Source organism: Xenopus laevis, chromosome 5L (genome assembly GCF_017654675.1).
Source record: "Xenopus laevis strain J_2021 chromosome 5L, Xenopus_laevis_v10.1, whole genome shotgun sequence".
Lineage (NCBI taxonomy): Eukaryota > Metazoa > Chordata > Amphibia > Anura > Pipidae > Xenopus > Xenopus laevis.
Genome location: NC_054379.1, coordinates 130,154,357 through 130,174,703, shown reverse-complemented (window position 1 = coordinate 130,174,703; position 20,347 = coordinate 130,154,357). Strand labels below are relative to the sequence as shown.

General features: G+C 36.0%; 1 long non-coding RNA gene across 1 annotated transcript; it reads right to left on the bottom strand.

Moving 5' to 3' along the window:
• Positions 1 to 2,536: 2,536 nt before the first annotated feature.
• LOC108716365 lies at positions 2,537 to 11,087 on the bottom strand. Its single transcript, XR_001935664.2, has 3 exons — positions 10,941 to 11,087; positions 8,453 to 8,716; positions 2,537 to 3,044 (listed from the first exon to the last, which is right to left on the bottom strand). It is a non-coding gene; the product is annotated as an uncharacterized LOC108716365 (long non-coding RNA).
• Positions 11,088 to 20,347: the final 9,260 nt, after the last annotated feature.

The following is a 20,347-nucleotide window of genomic DNA, read 5'->3' as shown; positions in this document are numbered from 1 at the left end:
GTGCAAAATACCTTAGAAATGGTCACTGGCAGAAAGGCCTGAGCGCAAGTTTTCTATTAGAAACCAGCATGTCTCCAGACTCCTGGAATTACTTTGTACTTATTGATTAATGGCCATAATTTATTACAGTGCAGAGGATCTTGCATTGAGTTAAATGTGTGATTAATCAATTTTCCATCAAATTATGAACAGTTGTCAAAGGAAAATACCAAGTGATTTTTACCATGGTTTATGAATGAAAGGTGCAAGTATTTTGTTCTTGGGGACAACTAATAGCTGCCCATCATTTGCTTAATACATCTTAGACATTGATGAATGAGATGAAGTCCTTAGCAAACAATGGTAAAAGTCCATTGAAACTGTTTATAACAGATGAATCCTATATGCTGTATATGGATAATGATCAGTCACCAAAGTTATTATTATTTTTGTTTATTATTTGTAATATTCTGTTATAGTCTTTATTTGGCTTTGATTACAAAATAATAGCTCACAGATATATGTTGTTTATATTAATGTGTACTGATGTATTTGGTTTATTTTTTTGTTTTAATTTCATCAAGTATGAGCGGAGTTCTATTCAGCTTGATGGATACATCTACCCACAATGATCTTAGAGTGGAGACTACTGTGGTTCAGTGTTACCCGACTAAAACCTTTTCACTTTCAAATGAATCTTGGCCATTCAACTAAGTAGAAGTCATTTCACGCCAGAGCTGCCCTAATTCAAGTACATATTGGGTGGCTCGTTCATTAAGAGGTATTTGAAATAAAGTACACAACTATCTCTTTTACTTACAATTCTCGGCAAAAGAAAAGAGGTGATTTAAATAAGCACAGTGTCAACGGATAAAAGAGTATAAATCTACCTCACATTATCTGACAAAGGAGCAGCTAGCTACTCGCATTTCTAAGTGGCTTAAAATCCCATTAGTGACATGCTCCAGACTTTTCCAGGGTATATAAAATCAATATCATTTCAGCAGATTCATTGGCATTAATATGTGGTGAAAAACACTTTCCTTTAAAGAAAAAATATGATACAAATGGTGAAGATTAGGTTAATTTAATGTATCCAGCAGGGCAATATCATTTAAAATGTGGCTTATTTTTTTGCATATGTATGTTGATATTTGTTAGAATGAAGACTGGGTTTCCCAAAACTGCCCATGGAGCTGCTGCTGAACCCGTTCCTAATGCAAGTGAATTAATCAGAGGGATAGGTGACTGCTTCCATAGATTGAGATGTTTTTCTATACAGAAAACGTATGTTGTTTTGAGGGCAGGGGTGCCTGAGGACAGGTATGGGTTTGGGAACCACTGATCTAAAGTAAGGCCAGAAACACAATGGGAAAAAATGTACACAGGAGATTAAATGAGTTAACCTGTGTAAATGAGCAGTATTTTCTGTGCCAGTACTTAAAAGGAAGATACACATTTAAAATTTAGATAGAACCAATTCAATTTCAGAATCCTACTTCGCTGGGTCTTTTTTTACTACTTCATTGGTTTGGGGTTTTTTTTCCACTACAGCTGCTTGTATCTCCTGCTTTCACATGCCTCTACAGTCAGCAATGGACAGTGCATCAAAAGAGCCCTTTGGTTAAAAAATAATGCTAATTAACGCCCCTAAATATGATCTATCCATCAGTATGGTGAGACTATAGGGCTCATTTATAAATTGCAACCATAGTTCATAGTTTTTGTTCTTTGCAAGTGTGCCTACTGAAGTTTGGAAACCCTGACACATGCTCCATTGCTACCCCATTACATTTCTTAAATAAACACACCAAACAATTGCATGCTAACTCAGGGTTGGACTGGACCAGCAGGAGGATGGGGAAAAAACAGTTGGGCCTCAGCTTTCTAGGACCCCACTGGTCCATACCCAATCCCTACACTAATCCGTTGTCATTTTCCCCAACCTCATTTTCTGGCCCAGTGGTGGCAAGAAAAGGGTACACAGGGAGGGCTGTAGGGGGTTGCAGCAGGAGCCCAGAGGAGGCGTTACAGAAGGGATTGGGGCCCTAAGACAGCCGCCCCTGTGGGTCCTGGGCCCCTCAGTTCCACCCTGTGCTAACTGTGTTATCATGGCAGAAGTCAAGCTATCATCTATATGCAATTGGGTTTTTGACATATCAATCAGTGTGGCGTGAACAATATAGTAGAATTATAGTAGAACATACTAGAATTAGGGATTCTGCATGAAAAAAAATGACAGCAAGTATCCAAAACTACAAACTGCATTTGCTGCCTTAAATGTCTTTTCACTGATTTTTGAGCCGAGTATTAAAGCTAGACAGGGCTGCACTATTTAATGAACACCCCATGGAAGTACTGAAAGTCAATAACTTCTTAAAAGTGGAAGAACTAATTTTCCTCTAAAAAAAAATGCAATAAACGTTGCTCTCAAGCACCAGTATAAAACACACTGGTAATTAGTTGGTTTCTAATGAAATAGACCCTAGTGTGTGGGCTTTTTTGTGTGCGTGTGTGTGAATGGGAAATTAGCTTGTAAGCTCCACTGGGGCAAGAACTGAATGATTAAACATTCTCGGTAAAGAACCAAATAATATATCAACTCTATGTAGGTTAATAATAATAAAGAATAATAAAAAGTAAACATTTTTTATTATGACAACACAATTCCCAAGAGGGCACCATGGGTTATTTCAACCATGATCTTGGTACTCTTCCTTCACAGGAAACTGGAATGTAAATCAACATGATAGATGAAGCAGCAATATTTATATTAGCATTAACCATAGGGTTAAGCTGTAAAACCAATCTTTATCACATACCAGCTTGATCAGAAGAAAATAATTTAGTCTCCTCAGTTTTATGCACAATTTAATTGCACTATTCCATTCTGCAGATTCTCCTTTACTACTATCAAACATTTGTACTTTTGAAGATGAAAAACTTCCTGTTATTTCCATCTGGAAGATATTCCCTTTAGATCCTGTTACCTCCTCACATGGAATTTGTCCTTTTCTTTGTGTTGAGGAAGGAAGGTCTGGCAACAAGAACCCTGAGGAGATGATCTACAGGCCAAAAAAAACCTTTATCAGAATACTGTTAAATGCTCAGAGAAACATTTTGATTTGAAAAATGTATTTGTTTTTACAACGTTGTTGCATCCCCTGTTTACAGTGCTTGATTCTGCAAATTTTCATACTTCTAAGCTATGCAAAAACCAATTTGGGAAAGAAGCCAGAGTATTGTCTTTTATGAACTGACTGTCACAGTCACCAGACCTCAACCATATAGAGTTTTTTTAGGCAATGCTTTACAATAAGGTCAAACTGAATGCAAGAGATTTCCAAAGCTGGAATTGCAAATGGAGGATTCTTTGATTAATGTAGTTTTGATAAATATAACTAATGTATAAAAAAGAATACTATGGCATTGTCAATGTATTACCTTAAATTTCTAAATAATTTAAAGCAATTTGTGGTCAATAAAATTAATATAAAAATGTTTATGAAAAATAATTTGTCATTTTTTTTTAAAACTACTGTACATAGATGAATATAAAATATCAGAATAATTGTGCAGCAGAAAACCATGCATGGGTTTCAGAATTGATACACAGTTAGCACTGCTAGCCCGTTGGAACACATTAGGGGTCATTTACATTAGGAGATCAGGTGGCCAAGGGCAAAAAACAGGCACAATCCACACATCTCACAACACAGTTTTACTAAAAATTATAAGTACATTCGAGACATATGTTGAATTTTCTCCTGGTGTCAATTTTCTGTGAAAATACATGAATATGTTTCCCCATACAATCTAGAATTGTAGAGAATTTTCACCATGGAGAAATGATGTATGTGGAAGATTAGCATGGAAAGGATGATGTTGATAATGAGATTTAAAAGTAGCTGCTCTATCTTTATTATGGCATTCCACCAGTCTGATCCTGGAAAAATTGCTTTTGGTGAAAATACATTCTTGTGCTCTTAGTAAATTGGAGCATTTTGGCTGGAGAAAATTCACCTGGAGAAGAGAGGTGAATTTACGCCAATGCAAAGAGAATTTTCACCACTGCAAAGTTATTTACCCAAAATAAATAGATGTTCATTTTTGGTGAAACTACTCCAAATTTTCAAATCTGTTCCACTTAGCTTCACTTAAAATGTGTGAAATCTCGAATATTGTCACGAATATTTTGTCATGCAACAATTTTTTTGTTGAAATTTTTGTAACAAACTTTCACTTCAGTGTGGGCGATCTCCGATTGGTTCCAGACATCACGTGTCTCTGAATCCGGGTTCCTGGCCTAGGAACTTTCATCTACATCACACATTACGGATTTATTCAAACACGGTTTAAAATTTAAAAATTATGTTGCTTTATTAGTTCCATTAAAATTTGTTAGCTTTGGTACAGTGCAAATTTGAAACCGTGTTTGAATAAATTTGAAATTTTTGTAGCAAACTACATTAGAGTCTATGGGCGTTTTTTTTGTGGCACCTTGTTTCTGTTTTCTTTGGGTCTACCAATTACCAATTTGATTTACTTCTCTTTATCCACATTCTTATTTGTGTGCCTTTTGAACAAAACTTCTCCCCAGTAGGTTGCCATTGTCCATTTCTCAATCCTTTGTTCCAGTGGAGTGTTCCCTTGATATTAGTCTTACTTCCTGATATATGAAAATTGTATGTGAAGTATAGGTGCAGGATCTGTTCAACTGGTTTGTCCTTCGTAATGTTTTAAGGTGTATAATGTATGCCTTGAAGCTCCTTTTCAATACACCTCTGTCAGAAATAGGTTATCCTTCTTCATTATCTTCAAATCAAGGAAGGCAATTACCTTTCTGCCACAGGTATAAGTTAACATCAAGAGTACAGACACACTGCTGTAGCTCCTGAAGAAACACATCTATGAAACAGAGCCAGAGGCTAAACTTTAACACAGCTGGAGTTGAAGAATGCTTCCAGCTTCCAAACTGTTAGAGGTAAACATCTATACATTTGCTTTAAGAAGAAGATAGTTGCTGGTCAAGGAAATGCCATGAGTCGCAAGGTAATAGCTGGCCTCATTACAACATTTATCTTTGTTTAAAAGTCTTATGTTTCTTCTTAATCCAGTGTAGACAGGACAGGTAATTTCTCCCTGTATATCTGATAAATATGTGTAAATCATTTTTAAATATAGCACTATATAATGTTTGCAAATAGATAATGAAGGGCTTGCATCACTTACCTCCCTGAGCTGAAAGGTCTGGGGCTTGAGCACCTGGACCCCCCTTTTTTCTGGGTAAGTTAACCCCTTTACCTACTGCACTGGACACTGAATGCCTTTTTATAAGTTACTTTATAATGTTTGCTATGCCAAATTGTCTCAGACAGTTCCAGCAAATATACCTCAAAATGGAGGCTTAGCCAAAATCAGGTGTAAATGGGATGGACTGTGGATGATACTGGGTATAACTGGGTTATGTCCAAGTTGACTTATGGGTATGGATTTAAATTTTCTAATTTTTTATTTTAAAATATTAGTAATTATTTGCTATAGTAAGCAGGCCTGGATTTGTGGAGAGGCCACCAAGGGTGGCAGGATTTTAGGGGGCTGCATGCTTCCCAACTGCACCCACATTGTTTCAGAAACACTAGGAGATACAATCGTTTTTCCCCATATGCCAATCCCCATTGCTCCAGTCCCGCTGATGAAAATTTGAGCGAAAAAAAGGGAGGGGATGGGGGCAACTAATGACAGCGGGCCTAGGGGCACCCACATTGTAAATCCAGCCCTGATAGTAAGTCATATATAGACAGGAAATGTATTTTATCATCGCAAACACTTCCACCAAACCATTAATACCTATTCTTTGCAATCCAAAGTCTTGGTACAGAAAAGACTTTTTATGCAGATTTGGTGCACTTAAAAAATACAAATTTAGTTTATTGAAAAAGTTTACTCCAACCCAATACTTTTTAGAAAACACTGAAAGATTTATTTTGTTTAATAAAATCATCTGAATAGGACAAGCATATGCCTAATGGTATTCACAATAAATTGCTCTTGGCTTTTTCTTAAAGTCTCTTCTGCTTTTGATCTTTACCACCTCATTTTTTAACACTCACTACAGCACTAAGGCTATCAACCTGCGTTTCCCAACCAGTGGCTTGCGGACTACAAGTTACCCCCTCTGATGATGCTGCTCACCACCCCCTTTGATGTTCCTCTCAGTGGCCTCTAATCAGGTGCTCATTTTTTAATCCTAGCTTGGAGGCCAGTTTTATAATCTTAAAAACAAGCATCTTATTTTGATCCTGGTACAAGTGACCATAGTGTGTGTGTGAATGTAATAGGGACATTAGATTAAGAATAGTCGGAGCCTGTAAGATTGAGTTGTAGCCTTTAGCTCGCAGGTTGGTAATGCTCTAAATGAGCCTAAACAGACCAAACAAACAGCTACACTGAATGCTGGAGAGTGACACACCCCTCCAGATCAGCTGCAGCCAGCCAACCAGTTCAAGCAAAGGTTGCTACAAAGTATTAAAACGTAACATTTAATTTAAACCGTTTAAAAAGTCTTATTAGTTTGACCACACCAGCACACACACTCACAACGTGGTAAACAACACTACGCCGTGCGGGACCTTGTCCCTAAAAAACACACATTTAAAATCTCATCACGTAGGTAGGAAAGGTGGTGGGTATACAGAAAGTATTTAGTCACCGGTTTAAATACCCATTATCAAATAGCTGCTCCAAGGTGCAATCATCAGTATGTCACCAAGAAAGTAGTATTGGTTCCCACCCTTACACCCTTCCCCCAGCCGAGTTCTACCTAGCTACGTTGGGAAGAGTGGGAGCTATTCACACCACCTTCCACCTACGCCACCCGGAAGGGTGTAAGGGTGGGAACCAATACTACTTTCTTGGTGACATACTGATGATTGCACCTTGGAGCAGCTATTTGATAATGGGTATTTAAACCGGTGACTAAATACTTTCTGTATACCCACCACCTTTCCTACCTACGTGATGAGATTTTAAATGTGTGTTTTTTAGGGACAAGGTCCCGCACGGCGTAGTGTTGTTTTCCACGTTGTGAGTGTGTGTGCTGGTGTGGTCAAACTAATAAGACTTTTTAAACGGTTTAAATTAAATGTTACGTTTTAATACTTTGTAGCAACCTTTGCTTGAACTGGTTGGCTGGCTGCAGCTGATCTGGAGGGGTGTGTCACTCTCCAGCATTCAGTGTAGCTGTTTGTTTGGTCTGTTTAGGGACATTAGATTGTAAGTTCCACTACATCAGAGCCTCAAGAATGTATAATTTCTGCCAAGCACTGCCGAATCAGAAGTCAATGCTGGGTTGTGATGAGCTAAACTGCCACTTTTCGATTCAACAAAAATGTTCATGTGTGGAAAAAATGCTAATTTTTTTCCAGGTGCAATAAAATGCATAGCAAAATTCTATCAGATTTGCAAAAAATGTTTACCACTTGAATCTGTATCTCTCATCCCAAGTGTTGGGCTCAATTACCAATCTTTGAAAATACATTGCAAGCACACAAATGCTAATGAATCTGTTAATTACAGTTGTAAAGAACACTGTATGGAATGGACTCTTGGTTTATAAATTCTAGGACTACTATATTTCTAAGCTTCAGATGTGTTCCATTCCTGGCAGAAATCTGAATGTGCAAACAATTGCTTTTTTGAGAGCCATACCATCTCTATATCAAGACACAGTGGCCTTATTATATTTTAGTATATAAATAGATACTTTCTTGACATTCTTACAAGCATGATAGTTTGCGTTTTGAACATGTACAGTAACCTTAATTAAAATACTTGGAAAGCATGTTATAAAAATGTATTGCTAAAAGTTTTCTTGAAAACCAAACTGAAACGTATATGCATATTTGCCTTTTACCAATGCATATTCAGTAGAGACCATCTTTTCATAGACTTCATCTCAACTATCAAGGTCAGAAATTTCACTGATTGTTCCTTTATTACACATTTTTCAAATGGTCTGATTAATACAGCTATTAATAGCTTATGTGTCACATCCACAAAGAAAATATCTCAAAGAAGATTTGTAGGAGAATGTAACATTTAAGCTAATGACAATGTGAAGAAAGACATGAATAACTTTGCTTGCTCTGATTTCAAGCAATTAATTAAATTAAGCACACTAAATCCTTATAATGCCTTGAGTGCTGATGAATTGACTCAGTTAGGGTTGGCCTGACATTCATGGACCCTTAGTCCATAAGGATAAGGTTTACCATAGAAATGTGTTGTAATATGTTGCAATACTCAAATGGCAAAAGTGGCAATACCTTTTTCAGAAGAAGGGACAGTAACACGCAGGGTAATTTCAAGTCGGTATTTACTTTTGTTTTATTCATAGCAGGGTTCTCCACAAACTTTATCTTTCCACTTTTCTGTTCACATAGTATATGAAAATAAAAAAAGTAAAACTCACAGTCTTTAGGAGGCTGTTTGTTTCTCTGTCAAAACTGTTCAAGCTCATCTCCCACTTCCCGGTTCCTTTTTTTGGACAACTCAGTCCCATCCTCTCCTCTTTTGCACAGTTGGTGATTCCTCAGTCCCAACAGTTGTATTGCCTATTCTGGCCTCAGTGAACACAGCATATGTTACTCTTCATATTTTCTCCATCTCTTATACCATTCTTGTTCAGATATAGCTTTCTTTCAGAGTCTTCTCAGTAACTGTGGCACAATGGTCACTAAAATAATGTTAATATAAAAATTCAGAATACACTTCAAGGGAATGCAAAAAAATCTAGATAGCAGGCAGAACCTTAATGTCAATGCTAGAAAAGGAATAAGATATGATTTGAACAGAAAGGTATGCAATATAAAATAATAACAACAACAATCTTATTAACTGAAGAAGCTAATATTCTGTAATTATGCTATAAAACTTTCTTTCAGCATTATACTGCAACCCATTTACACCTGCATATGTTTTGGTTATTCTACTCATCTGGGTGTCTATTTGCTTGTTCTATATAATCCACTGTATTGCACCCAGTTATTCAATTTCTGCTCTGGTGTGTTAACAATGCTGCAGATTCCTACTCATCTTTCTTTGATCATTGATTAGTGGATTAATTGGTTAATCAGGCTCTGGCTCTCCCAATAAGACACATATATATTTAGAACTAGCATGGGGAAGACAATGGTTTCAGGATTAATGCAGAAGTGGTAAGTGCTAATACTTCACAAGTGCTCGGAAAAGGCAGTTAAGCAAGGTTGTTTGACATGGCTCGTGATGATCTTCTACTATGATCTATAATCAACTTAGACCAAAGTGGAAAGGAACGGGGAACAACTTGCTGAACCTTGTAAATCTGTAATTTTCCATCCTTTACTTATTTCATCTCTTCTTCCTCTTTGCACTTGTATCCTTTGTAGAACATAGATTACCACATCCTCCAAAAAAAATGGATTCTCCCATGGAGTTTTAAAAGCACTGCATTCAATATCCCTGGCAACTTCTTTCTGTTCCCTGATCCAACTCTGCCATGTAATCCTTAATAGACACTTTATTTGACGTCTCCTGAATTATTTGCTGTTATATACCAACATCTTGTACCAACTTTGCTGCTTGGCTTTTATATACCCATCCATAATTTTTGGTTACTTTAACATCCCCATTAACATTAATTGGCTTATCCCTGCATTATGATTACCCTACTTCCTCCAGGCGTATTTCCCTATTATAATTTGCTCTGTTTCCAAAGTCACTAACTCTCCTTTAACAAACACTGGCTATCTCTATGCCTTCTTTTCCTCCACAGACATGGATATGCCATAATCCAAAATCGATATATTTATCTCTAACTTCTCTATCATGCGCTGTCTTTTTGCACATGTGTTTATAATAATCCAGTTACCACTGCACTTATTGCCTACCTGCCAAGATATCAGATACAAGACCTAAGCTTTAGCACACAGCTCAGACCAGGAATCTCCAAAGGTGGTCAGCTACTCTAAATCCCAGTCAGAACCAGACTTTTACAGCTACAACTTCCTTTACAGCACTGCTTTCCTATAATACCAGCCTTTGACTTTCCCAACATGCCTATTTTACTGAATTTATTAGTTCACTTTTAAAAACCTGTGCAATTCCTTCCTTAATCATTCATTTACTTCTCATGATATCCTGGATATGACAAATGTCACACTATTAGAAATAGCATTTCTCAGTATCTCCTAGCTGTTTATCACCCTAAATATTCCTTCTGTGTTTCTTCTTCCCTGTGGAAATTTTTAAAATCTCTGGTTTCGTCACATCTTGCTACAAGTCCTCTTGATCTTCTTGTTTCCAGAAAGTATTTGCCCTGGATTTGTAAAGTGTAAAAATAACTGGGTATTTAGAAGGTATATCTGAATTTTTCCAAAATGGAATATGTTTTAGAATATATTTCAGTTTCTACTGAACAGGTCACAGTTGCTTATAGTGGGAAGTTAGGGTTATTGGGGTCAGAGAAAAACCAACAGGAAACATAAAGCTGACTAGCTAACAACTACAGATGTAGACCAAACATGCCTAATTACTCCATTGTTTTATACAATGTATCTCTCTCTCTCTCTCTCTCTCTCTCTCTCTCTCTCTCTCTCTCTCTCTCTCTCTCTCTCTCTCTCTCTCTCTCTCTCTCTCTCTCTCTCTCTCTCTATATATATATATTGTAAGGGGTTAGGTAGCTGGGATCAGCTTTCTGGGTGTGAAGCAGCTCACGGCACAATCACAACTCAGGAGAGTGTAGTCTCTTTGCTGCAGTTTATTTTCACTTGCAAAACATAAACAAAATAAACAAAAAAAAAATCCTTGCCACTTAATGGGCTTCTAACTAATACAGGTCAGTCTTCCCAACTAACCAGTAGGAGGCTTACCACCTGTTTTCCCAACACAGAGAACATTCAGGAAAAAACAAAATCCCAAACCTTGTGGTGATTTCAATCCTCTCAGTGAGCTCACACAGACAACTATTCTGTGTCTTTTTCCCAGACAGGAGCTGAACACTCTGACTTGAGCTGTCTTTTTAATTATCCACCTGATATGCCTCAGGACAACACAAAACACCCGAACTGGACCACTTGGTTAGGAACCTGGGACATAAATAAGCTCTGTCCTGGACTTTCCCAGGTATCCTAGTGGTGACCTCACCACTATATATATATATATATATATATATATATATATATATATATATATATATATATATATATATATATATATATATATATATATATATATAATATATATATATATATATATATATATATATATATTTTATATATATATATATATATATATATATATATATATATATATATATATATATATATATATACACTGTAGAGAATGAAAGCATGTTTTCATGTATCCTGTTATTTAATAGCAACAAATAATTCATTCATTATTTCTGATACATTTTTCTAATTTTAAAAAAATGTGCATTTGATCACAGTATTTTTTTTAGAAATTCAGTTCTTATTATGAATGCTATCAAACCTTAAAAGGGAAGCTATTCTTATTTTTTTTAAAAATCCACTACATTGCAGTAGCCTCTTAATAATTGTTTTTCACTTATAGGTTTTCTTACGTGTTATTTAATTTTAAAGGTATAAATATTTTGGTCAGTTTAATATATTTTTCCTACTAAAAACTGCGGGTTGAAGGAAGAGCATTGCAAATTGCTGACTCATGTTGGAATCATCCAGTTAAAGCAGAGAAATCTGTCAGCAACTCACAGCATGAGTGTGTTGGTTGCAGCCGGACAATAAATTGAAGGTTGTAAAATAAAGCAATTTCTAAAACAAATTCATTGAACAACTGTTTTTAATACATTTTCTTATAGGGTATAGAATGAAGGACACCTGCCAACAGTAAGAAAAAATGGATATAATAATGTAATATAATGCTTAATTGCACTAGCATTTTTATTAATCCTTTCAAGCTTCCATTTCACTTGTCTCCAGGGGGCATGCTTACTAACATTGGAGATAAATATCTCAGAGATGTTGTCCATTGCAACCAATCAGATCTTTTAGCTTTTAGTTACAAACTTGTAGGAGACAAGATTGGTGGCCATGGGCAACATCTCTGGAGATCCCCGGAGATATGTATCTCTTGGACTGACCCAATATGGGACATTTACTACTTTGTCCGCTACCCTTTAAGTAGACAAATTGCCTCTCTCCCCCCCCATGAATACAGTGGGTTTGCAGCAGTGTATTCATTAGGACAGGAGAGGGAAGGCGCAGAGAAAAGTATACCTATTCCCTAACTTGTGTGTCATTCAGCCTATGGGTACAGGTCACAGTTCAACTCTTTCAATTCTCTACTTATCACAGCTCTATGGCAGGCAGTAAGGACATGGTTGCTGTGTACCCACCAGTTCTCTGCTCTGCACCTCACACAATATATTTTATCTGGCGAGGTACATAAGTCGGTTTTAAATGAGTCTTAAGGAACACACTTCTGCATCTCTTAGTGCTCTTGCATTTGGGCTCACAGTAAATTACCCCCATTGTCTTGCTGTATTATGTTCTTATTACTATATCACCCTCTTGCTACCTGCTTCCTAGCTGTCCTACATTTTATTCACATATATCATTAATTAGTGCTCTTTTTTATAAATATACAGTACTTTTGCACTTTCCTGACATGTACTTTCCTTTTATATCTTTACAGGATTCATTTTTACTATAACAGTGTGAGTAGTCTTCTTACAGGCTCCTTCCTCATAAATAGCTCATTTCAGAACCAAAATACCGTTAGTGGTGTTTCAGATAAAACACGTCAGAATTTATGATAATGCTGCTGAGTTTTAACAACTTTACATAGTCACTTAAATCTGTGATCAATACCTCAGTCTGTGTTTCTCCAACAAATTCAATGTATAAGTTCCATTTACAGCAGTGAGCAACTAGCGAGCTCCACAGATTAAGCCATTGAAAACACAATGGCCTAATTTCCATGTCTTTGCCTCTTGAGAATTGCCTGTTATTTGTACAATTTCATCTATTTTAAGCATTATTTCTCTTTGACCCATTTGGGAAATGGATTGCAGGACTTGACAAATAAGTTGAGAAAAGTGTCTTATTCTGTTAATTTATTATTACTGTTCAAATTGTAAGCAGAATTACCTATGGTGCTAATGAACATGGTCAAATCGACAGTGTTTTTCCCAAAGAATAACAAAAAACAAAAAGCATATGGTAGAGAAAAAATATCCTTTATCACAAGATATAGCAGACAATACAAAAGTATAGTTAAGGTAATAAAGAAATTTTTGCTGATCCTGTATACGGATGGAGATTTGTGGGGATGGTCTATGAGAGCTATTAGAGATTGCCTATGACTAAGTGCTAGGTAAGCATGAAACGCGTTAGCCGCCATAAGGGGATTGTTTGATTTTTTACAATATGTAATAAACTTGTATTTTTTAACTTATGCTTTGGGAACATTTTTTTCAATGCAAATCGACAGTTATCAATATTACTGCATGATAATGGACACTGATTATCTGCTGGCTGCACTGGTGCAACATACATACATATAAACATATATATACAGAGAGAGAGAGAGAGAGAGAGAGAGAGAGAGAGAGAGAGAGAGAGAGAGAGAGAGAGAGAGAGAGAAAGAGAGAGAGAGAGAGAGAGAGAGAGAGAGAGAACATTTAGGGGGTTATGCAATAAAAGGCACTAAGTTTGGCCAAGTGCAGTAACCTGTAGCAACCAATCAGCAGGTAGTATTTACTGGTCACCTGCTTGAAAGTAAATATCTTATTGGATGCTATGGGCTACTGCTCCTGGGTAAACTTAGTGCTTTTTATTGCATTTCCGGGTTGATTAGTAAATTTGGTAACTGTAGTCCAAACAGGCATGTGATTTACACCCCAAGATTCCTTTACTCTCAGTCTCTTATAGTGTTCTTGGTTTTGCTTGCATTTTTGTCATTATTTCAAGGCATATAGTATTTATCAGCATTTGAATTTTTTAATTTTGAAAAATATCAAAAACTTACCAAATTGAATGAGCTTATTCATTAAAATTCAAATCTTGAAAACTTAATATATTAAAAACATGAAACACAAGCTCAATGTCAGCAAAATCACATTAAATTTATAATTTCAATGAGTCTACAAAAAATTTTTTTTCAAAAACTGAAATTGAAAACAAATCACCTAAAATTTACCTAGGACATCTTCCACTGACGTCTACATGAGCTAGTCAATCTTTAGATGGAAAATTTTTACATTTACGGTTTTTTTTGTTTTTTGCTCTTAATAAATGTTTCTGAAACCCTAATTTGAATTTGTGAGTTTTAGTGCAAAAAAAAAATCATGGTTAAAGCTCAAATTTGAACATTGATAATTCCCTCCGCTAGCCTTTTCATATAAACATGGTATATGCTGTGAATAAATTTAAGATTAATCTTTTAGGGGTAATCAAAGGTCTAGCTGTGTTTTCCATGTAAAATTCAAGTTTTCAAGGTTATTTTTTGGTCGAAAATCAATTTTTCAGTTGTTAAAACTTGCATTTTTCAAGATTTATTATACCTCAACCCTGGAAATAGCTAGCAAAAATACCTGTAGAGGACATGTAGGAGTCAATGGCAGAGGTCCCTTGAACATTTTGAAAATGTTAATAGCCTTCATGATGTTCGAGTTTTTTTGGTGGCTTTCGCTCAAAAATTCAATTAGTCAGAACAATTTGAGTCTTTTTTCAACAAAAACTCGATCAATTCGAGTTTCAGGTTGTTAAACATAAACTAGCTGATTAGAGTATTCTCCATTCGAGTTTTATCTTAAATTACAAACCATTTGAGTTGTGAGTTCATTCGAGGTTTAAAAAAGCTCACATAACTCTAAAATTCTACGTTTGATAAATAACCCCCTAAATGGACTGTTTTTTAAAGTAAAATACATTTGTATGTTGATGTATCATTCTTGAATAGCCTTATGTAACTTGCAGATCCCACTCTCATTTCTATTGCAAACGTTCCCGGCAGCCATGTAAATCCAATTATCATTCTGGTAGAAGAATGGTTAGTCTTGTAATTCATGTTGTGTTATGAAAGCAGGCTGAATCACAGATATAAAACATGGTAGTGCTGAAATTTCCCTTGCAAGAAAAGCATGTATAAATAAGTAATCAAGTGAATGTTTTATTATTACAGACATGTCAATTTACCCATATTTTTAAGCACCCCTAACCTGGTCAGAAATTTGCACCTGAATAATTTCTTACCTATCCATGCTGTTGAAAAGCATAGAATCATCACTGGAAATTCTCACAAGGAGGGAGGTCTTGTGTGAATGGGGCATGGCTTGTGCAGGGCAGATCACATTTTATTTAGGGTTTACATCTTTGTTATAATACTAGAACATTATTTTGATCACAGTTGCCCTTTTCACATTATGATGGCTCATTGGTTAGTGCTACTTTTTCATAGCTAGAGAAGCCAGGGTAGCCAGGGTACTCTCTTTAAAGAGTGTGTATTTTGTGTCGGTGTGGGTTTCATTCAGGTACTCTAATAACCTCCCAAAATATTAAAGAAGGTTAATTAGTTCTTGTTATAATTAGTATATAATAGGAACCTTAGATTGTAATCTCCATAGGGGCAGGGACGGATGTCATTGATCAACAGTCCCAATAATAATCACCATGTAAATGTGTTATTGTTGTAGAAATAAAGAAAAGGTACATAATAATTAGCAATTGAAATATATTTTCTACAAATCACAGGTGGTGCTGACAGGGTACAAATCGGTAACAAATTCAACCGCTGCTGAAGATATATTAAGTCTTTGTCTGTGGCTTTGTTTTTATTGGGAGGGAGGCTTATAAAAATCCATGTGCTTGTTGTCTACTAATGATTCTACTGAGGAAGCAGTACAAATAAATGTCTTTACAGCGTAAGGGAACTCTATTTTATTATAAAACACCAAGGTGCTGCTCAAGTTTAAGACTAGAATTTACTACTTTTTCATTACATTTATATTTATGCCACCTGTGAGTGTGCATTTAATTGAAAGGAAGCTAACTTGTTTTCCACAATATTTAGTTGTTCAAGAGGCTTTTGGCACACAAAATGTATTTAATACCCCCTCCGCCATTTTGTGCCTGTCATCTACTTGACACTGGCTACGACAGACATATTTTGACCAGAAAAACTCCCTTGGTCCCATTCAAGTAAATGGCACAAATGGGTGCTTCTCTGAAAAAGATAATGCGCACTATTTGCCATAGGCCTAAGATATCAACTGGCTTGAAGTGAAAGCAGGATAATTTATTTATTGCCCAATAATGTTGTATTCAGTGGCTTTTGCAGTAGCAGAACCTAGCATTAAGATTAGCACCCTGAGCACACAGCAAAAAAAATTGTAAAAATATGCATAGCTAGTAGCATAGATAGTATCTAATTGAGGTGATTATTGCTGCCTATAACATATCTTGACTCTGCAAAGACTTTACTCCTAGCTAGCAATTGCGCTAGCAATTGGTCAATGGATCCCATTTTTAAAGAAGTAGAACATAATGTTTTATCATACAAAGGTTCCTGTGGTTGTATCATTACACATTATTCACAAGGATGAAGGTATGGTAGTAGGAGGTATAACAGTAGTTATCCTGGGAAGAAAGCCAAGTATCACTCTAAATTTCCCATTTTTATGGAATATCCTTTAGAGTCCATTTTACCCACCGGGCGTTAAATCAAAATCAGGAATCACAATCAAAGGACGTGCTTAGTGATGGGCGAATTTATTCGTCAGGTGCGAATTCACAGCGAATTCCCGCGATTCGCCGCTGGCGAATAAATTTGCGAAACCACCGCAAAAATTCTCCAGCGTAAATTTTTTTATATTTTGCCGTTTCGCGAATTTCGTCACTATCCGTGCTTAATTAGAGGAGTTACCATATATACTCGAGTATAAGCCGTCCCGAGTATAAGCCGAAGTACCTAATTTTACCTCCAAAAACTGGGAAAGCTTATTGATTCGAGTATAAGCCTAGGGTAAGAAATGCAGCAGCTTCTGGTAAGTTTCAATCAAAAAATTTAGGGTTTCTGCTCCCATTGGAGGTGCCGGCGTCTCATTTTTGGATGCCGGCGACCATTCTTGGATGCCGGCGACTATTCTTGGACTCTGGTGACTATTCTTAGACGCCGGCGAACATTTATGCGCTTGACCCGAGTATAAGCCGAGGTAGAGTTTTTCTATACTTGAGTATATACGGTAAGAAGCCTTAGCAATACCATAGAAGCCATTTCATGATACTTATCATGAGTCATGATGAAATGGAGTCTATGTGAGGTGACCTTTCCTTGATTCGGACCTTTCTGGATAAGGGGTTTCTGGATAACAGATTCCACACCTGTATATGAAATGTAAAGAAGGTGTGCTTGGGAATCTGGTGCTTTATGCATTATTTTGCATTGTACAGAATTTAATGAACCCTTTAAATGGTTTACATTTGATGTGCCATCAACAATAAAGTGAGTGAGTAAGATTACTGGATCATGTTAAAAACTGGGGACACTTGTATAAATCCAGCTAGAAGTCAGTTTTCAATCAGTGTCAACTATTAGTCAGTTTTCAATCAGTGTCATCCAGCAACTTTATTAGGGTGTATCGTAAGTAAATTAGCAACCATAATTCTTGAGTTCCTTGTTAATCTGTGGGTCTGTACCCCTTCTTATAGGCAAAATAAAAGAATCATTTAGCTGTAAGCCATTCTGTCCGCAACAGTTACAATTCCATTATTTCCCCAGCAGCACCGATGGCATTATGATTGCTGAGGTTGTGGCTGTTTCCTTTCCTGATTTTTATTTCCTAAGAAAAGTTTGTTTCATGTTTGGTACATGGTAACGTCCTGTAGTCTTTAATACAGCAATGGATTTATACTATATTCCTAATTTATTCAGAGCTTACTTTTCTTTCAGCGAAACAAATACCGTGCAGAATTGAACTCTTTGCCAGTGGAATTGTAAAGATGCCACAATAATGGCAGAATTAAGCAACAATGGGGACTGACAGATTTATTAGACATGAATTGAATTGAGAGGCAATAAATTGAATCCATACTTTTGCTTCAGCCCAAAAGCAAACAAAAAGCTCCAAATTGTAAAGAACAAAAAAAAAATCACTGGGCCCAAACGTAGTAATGTAGTGGACCTTTTGGAGCAGAAAGAGTTAATAAGAAAGCAAGTGACCATGTAGTAAATCAGAAGCAGAGTGTGAGCTATGATTAAGAATGTCGTTCAGGAGAAGCTTGGAGATATAAAAGACTTACAGGGGAATGTAATAAAAGTCGCAAAGAGCAAAACAATTTGCACCAATAAGACTAAAAATCCACATCTCGCAATGTAATATTGTTCCTTAAACTGTTATTGCATTGCGAATTTTAATTGCGCACTCATAAGAAGTGCTTGAAGGTGTCGTAATCTTTTGGAGCAAACATAACGACTTTTTCAGTAAGAAGTTTTATTACATTGACTAAACTATAAAATTCGCAAACGGTCTTTCACTGTCGGAAGTGGTCGCTAAACAGTTTCCGGGCTCGCAAAAGCTATATTAAATTCACACAAAGCAAAATTTGTTCGCACAAAGGCATAACTTTTCACATTGCGAATAGTTTTTCCGTTAGCGATTTTTATTACATTCCCCCGTTAATTTTTTTAAACATATGTTCTATTCTGTTAATGTACATGCTATTGCAATCTCATGTTTACTTTCAGGATTGGTAGGTGTCATGAGATGTTTCCTTTAGTTGTGTAGCAAATAATTATTCTTGATCTTAACTAAGAAGAGTGTACAGCACAAAGTGGGAAACAACATTCAGAGGGCCCTCAAGTACCCCACCTGACTGCATATGTCCACCAATAGTTTATTATTCTGTTCTGCATAGAAATGCAAATAGCAATTCTCACCTGGCTAATGAGCATAGTTACCAGTCTGATCCTCACTAGTAAGTGGTTACCATTTATGTATGTACAAAGAACTCCATTTGCAGAGTAATAAAACAGAGCAAAGTAACTTAGGTTCTTTGTCTTTGTCAATATTTCATTAACAATAACATATATATAACACTGATACATAAGCACAACATATCACACAACTAAAGATATCATGTAATGGCTACCAACATTGCAGTGTTTACTAGATGTGTCCAGAAAGTGAGATGCGGATACGGACATGAGATACAGAAAGATCAGATTGCAATTGAACTGTAAGTATTATTTAAAAAAAAAAAATAGCTTTTTGGACCCATATTTAGGGGCAGATTTATCAAGGGTCGAATTGTGAAGTAATTTTTTTGAACTCCCAAAACTTCGAAATTCGAATAAAAAAAGACCATTTGAAATGTATTTTAAAAAAGTTTTTTACTTCGGGTGAATAGGTTGTATTCGAATCGTTCGAATTAAAGTTTAAGCGCATTTGATCGATTTCGAATTGAAGGATTTGCCTCAAAAAACTTTGATTTTTCATAGTCCGCCAAATGACTCCAAATGGGTTCTAGGAGGTCCCCCATAGGCTAAAACAGCAATTCGGCAGATTTTAGATGGAGAATGGTCGAAGTTGACGTTTTAAAGAGATAGTAAATGATACATTTTTATATTCGAATAGTATCGAATTTTGGCCTATTTGATCTTTGTGTCAAAATACACAAAAATAGCTCAAATTTTTAATATTTTACTTCGAATTTTCACTTCGACCCTTGATAATACTGCCCCTAAATGTTCTATTAGTTTTTAGGCATGTATTCTAATCATAGAAAAAAAACCCCTATCTGTATGTTCCATATGTTTATGATAATAGATTTTATAGAGGTGAATATATTATTTATTTATACAGGTATAGGATCCATTATGCGGAAACCCGTCATCCAGAATTACTGAATGGCAATTTCCCATAGACTCCATTATGCTGAAATAATTCAGACTTTTAAAAAATGATTTCCTCTTTCTCTGTAGCAATAAAACAGTACCTTGTTCTTGATCCAATCTAGGACATACTAAATCCTTATTGGAAGCAAAACCAGCCATTTGGATTTATTTAATGTTAACTAGTGATGGGCGATTCTGTGCAGTTTTGCATTCGACCAAAAATTCGCAAATTTACAGCGAAATTCACGGCAAAAAATTCACGAAACGCATGGAAGTCAATTAATTATTTTAACGTGCGTCATTTTTGACGCGAGTGACAATTTTTATACGCACGACTATTTGGTCCAAATGCAATAAAGTCAATCTGTGTCCAAATAATTTTGACGTGCAACAATTTGTATGAGCGCGCCAAATTTTTCATTTATTTGCTTGCCACAAACATGGAAACACGCCG